General features: G+C 48.4%; 1 pseudogene; it reads right to left on the bottom strand.

Annotated features, from left to right (window-relative positions):
- Positions 1 to 2,266: 2,266 nt before the first annotated feature.
- Positions 2,267 to 4,110, bottom strand: LOC137885122 (uncharacterized; annotated as a pseudogene).
- Between the last annotated feature and the right edge of the window lie 580 nt (positions 4,111 to 4,690).

The following is a 4,690-nucleotide window of genomic DNA, read 5'->3' on the forward strand; positions in this document are numbered from 1 at the left end:
TTCCTCTCTTTTTCCTCTGATTCTGAGATCTGATTTTTGCTTGAGCTACAACAAAAGGTTAATTCTAGTAATGCACGTGTGGTTGCTGTGTCAAATCTACATGTCACTTGAGTTGCAGGAAACTATGCTGACTTAAATTAAAGCAATGCATCAGTTTTTTTTTTATCCTTACAAACTGGAGGTCACATCAGCAGCATAATATTTACCACAAAGAGAATTTGAATTGTTGCCATTGAATTATTTTCTTGGATTCCCCACCACAGTAGTGCATTGGGTGTATTTTGCACTAAGGATGGTAAATCTTTCCTGCTTCATATCTCAGAACTGCATTCCAACAAGACAGCACCTTACCGTTCCCAACCACTTCCAAACAATGACTCAGTCTTACTGGCATCAGCACTGCCAACTGGAATCAGGGAGGAGGTGAGGCTGAGTATAAATGGTCGAGTGTGATTGCCAGATTGAACATCATCGTGTTGAATACAGAGAACATTTGTATGAGATTAATTGCAAAATGTGCTGCCTATTTATTCTGCTATCTTTTTGCAAAATGCTAAGGGTCAAAAGGTGGATTCTGCTTCATGCGCCTTTCTCAGAAAGTATTAAATTATGAATACAAGAGCAAAAATCTGCCATTTGAATTCCCGTTGCTCCTAAATTAGTATAAATTATTATCGTAAGGATGGCTTCTGAGAGAGGCAGAAGTCCTTAAAAATACATGTTTTCTTTCATGTTCTTTCTATTTTATTTGATTATCAGAATGCAAACATCGGTATGCGTTGTATTTTATAGTCATGTTCGACCTTTTGTTTTCTGGTAAATTTCCAACTTTAATTTCAGAAATTGTGAAAGTTGTTTCTTGGAATTTTAACAAATTTTTCCTACAATGTCTCTAATATGCTGTTGTATTGCATGACAAATGTGCCAACGAGATAGAATAAAAGTTTGGGCAATATCTGTGCCTGGAGGTTGCTTACAAATGACAAATTCATTAGTTAATAAAAAATTGAAAGACAGGAATTTTGCTGTTACTGTACTGTTGTTGGAAACCATCCAGATTCTCTGGAGTCTCTTTGGGGGTTCAATAACATTATTCGTAGGAGACAGCATTGTCCAGGAGCAGTGTGATTTGATGACGCTAGAGGCCCTTGGATCTTCACTGAGCTGAAGTAACGGAATGTAAAGCTGTTATAAACGTTCACGATAGCAGTGAATTACAGCCAACAGTTATACAGCCCACACAAACCCACAATTACTTTGTATTTGCCTCGCCTTTTTTAGTCCATTATCACTGTCTCAAGTTAACTGTGTGTCAGTGAGAAACATTTAATATAAACCTTTTGATGAATCATTGATCAAAGCATCCCAGCAGTAATTCATTTCAGCTTTTAGGAAATTTAAGAATAGTTTTACACAGTGTTTGAAATACACCAAGGCTTTTGGGGGAGCAATATTTCTCAGGGGTTAGGAGGGAACTGTACACATGCATGCACATGCATGATGCACCCACCTAAGTGCAAAAACATACTATCAATACATTTAACTCATACAGAGAATAATTACTTTTTTGAATAGCTCTCACCGAGTAACAATAAAACATGTCAATGCACAGCGGACAGGCAAAGGTTTGCTTTACTTTGTTAAACACCAGACCTAGGTTGCATCCGATGACACATTATTATGCCCACAGCGTCAAATGTTGGTCTACAGTGCGTTGACTGCACCCCCATGCATGGATGGCCACAGCAGGAATAGACATTGTGTTTTTTTAGAGACATATTATCTGAAACTGTTATGTGCAAATAAACAAACTTTTACAAGCTCTTTACTATTATTTATTTCAGGATATTAAACATACAGGAAAATATGAACTTATACAGGAAATAAAACGAAAGTTCCGAACGTAACTACGGTTCTATGAATCCTGGATGACCGCCAGAGGCAGTGTTTAACACTGGATATCTTCTGTCTCGCGCATGCGCAGGTCGAGTCTTTATATCAACAAAGTCACCTGTGACCGCGGATGACCCCCGTCGTCTATAAGTTCCGGTGTCATCCTGAGATCAGTCCTACAAAATCTTCTCGCGAGCTCACGGGATTCCGAGTGACCAAGAACTCTGGCGGTCATCCAGGATTCATAGAACCGTAGTTACGTTCGTAACTTTCGTTCTATTTCATCCTTACTGACCGCCAGAGGCAGTGTTTAACACTGGATGACTTATATCAACAGAGTCACGAGGAAGCACAAGTACATACCTCATATAGCTCAGGCAGAGGAACTTGGCCAAAGAACCCTCCCCAATGGGTGAGGGGTGGCAACGTTGACTCTGTAGTGTTAGGTAAATGTGCTTGGAGATGCCCATGAGGCCGCAGCACATATATCCTCCACAGGCACACCTCTCAGGGCTGCCCATGACGTGGAGACACTCCTGGTAGAGTGGCCCTTCACTCCGGATGGGAGAGCACGGTCGCTCGCCTTGTATGCATAGGCAATGGCCTCCACTATCCAGTGGGACAGGCGCTGTTTTGAAAGAGCACAGCCCTTCTTAGGCCCACCATAACAGACAAAGAGCTGCTCTGACCGCCGTATGCACACGGTGGCTTCCACATAAGCTCTGAGGGCCCGCACTGGGCACAGCAGCCTTGACTTCTCCTCTCCTGATGGGGGGTCAAACTGTGCAAGCTGGATAGGCTGGTTGCTATGCGAGCGTGTCAGCACCTTTGGGAGAAACGCTGCATTAGGCCACAAAGTAACCCCCGAGCCATCCGAGTTCCACTTCAGACAAGATTCACTCACCGACAGGGCATGCAGCTTGCCTACACGTTTAGCTGAAGTGATGGCAAGGAGAAAAAACGTTTTGGTCGCCAGCCATCTCAGCTCCGCCTGTGCCAGGGGTTCAAAAGGCGGCAAGCATAGGGTGTCCAACACCAAATGTAGGTCCCATGCAGGGGCCCTTGGGGCGTTTGGGGGACGCAATCGCAGAGCCCCTCTTAGGAAGAGGGACACCAGTCTGTGGCTCCCCACTGTGTCATTGTTGACCATAGCATGTTGCCACGAAATAGCCGCCACGTATACCCTCAGGGTAGAGGGAGACCGGCCCTTATCTAGGAGGGACTGCAGAAACTCAAGTACAGCAGGCACGGGGCACTGTACTGGGTCCTTGTTCCGCACTGCACACCATTCAGAAAACAGCCTCCACCTGTTTTCGTACTGCAGACGGGTAGATGGTGCTCTGGCATTCAGGATAGTTCTTCTGACTGGTTCTATGCAGCCAGTCAGCAGCCGGTCGGGCCCTCCAGCGGCCAGATCCATAGTTGGAGGCGGCTGGGATCGGGATGCCAAATCTGGCCTACAAGTTGCGACAGGAGGTCCCTCCTGTCGGGGAGGCGCCAGGGTGTCCTGCAGCAGAGTCTGTGCAGTAGGGAGAACCAAGTCCTGGCTGGCCACAGGGGGGCCACTAGCAAGAGTCTGTGGCCCTGGTGAAGAACTCTGAGAAGCGTTGGCAAAATCAGAGGGAACGGTGGAAAGGCATAAAGAAGCCCTTCTGGCCACGTGTGAGCCAGGGCATCCTGACCCAGAGGACTGGTCCTCTCTGTCAGGGAGAACCAGTGGGGACAGTGGATCGACGTCTCCGAGGCAAAGAGATCCACCTCTGTTCTGCCGAAGAGACCCCAGATGTTCTGTACCACGTTTGGATGAAGCCGCCACTCCCCCGCTGGAGGCTTGTGACGGGACAGGAAATCTGCAACCTGGTTCCGCTCTCCCGGCAGGTACATTGCCCGAAGGCTGGTAAGGCGAGGGGCAGCCCAAGTCAGAAGGGCACAGGATACCCGTAGTAACTCTAGGGATCTGGTACCCCCTTGATGGTTTATATGGAACACAGCAGAGGTGTTGTGTTCCATCCGGACAAGCACATGCTTTCCCCTCAAGCTTGGCAGAAAATGTTTGAGCGCTAGGTGCACAGCCCGTAGCTCTAGAACATTGACATGTTCCATGCGGTCTTGAGCAGACCACTGCCCTCGAGCAGTCCTGTTCTGCCACACTGCACCCCATCCTGAGAGGCAGGCATCTGTTGTGACCACCTCTCGGCGGAATGGGACCGAGCCCATGGGGACACCGTTTGTAAGATATGCTCTCTCCCTCCATGGGGATAGAGCGAGAAGGCACTGTTTTCCCACTACTATTGCCCTGTGCCTGTGCCACTTGGCGTCCAAGTGAAGGCTGTTCAGCCATCTCTGCAGGGGGCACAGTGACAGCAAGCCTAAGGGAACGACAGCTGAGGCAGCGGTCAGTTTGCCCAACAGGCGGAGAAAGAGAATGTAGGGCAACCGCCTGCCCCTTCGGAAGGAGGAGAGACTGTGGAGGATGTCGTCCACACGCTGGGGTGACGGGCAGGCCCTCATAGTGGCTGCATCCAGAGCCACACCAATGAAGGTTATGCTCTGGGAAGGGGTCAGGGAGCTCTTTTCCATGTTCACCTTGAGGCCCCACCGGGCCACGTGAGAGAGGAGGCGAGCAGTGTCCGGTGCTGCCTGAAGACGGGATGGTGCACAGATCAGCCAATCGTCCAAGTACGGCAATATTTTCATGCCCTGTGATTGCAGGGGGGAAAGGGCAGCAGCAACGCACCTTGTGAACACCCGTGGGGAGAGGGAGAGTCCGAATGGGAGCACCCTGAACTGGAAGTGA

This window comes from Cebidichthys violaceus, unplaced genomic scaffold (genome assembly GCF_023349555.1).
Source record: "Cebidichthys violaceus isolate CVI_PGR_0920_01 unplaced genomic scaffold, fCebVio1.0.p SCAF_4, whole genome shotgun sequence".
NCBI classification, from domain to species: Eukaryota; Metazoa; Chordata; class Actinopteri; order Perciformes; family Stichaeidae; genus Cebidichthys; species Cebidichthys violaceus.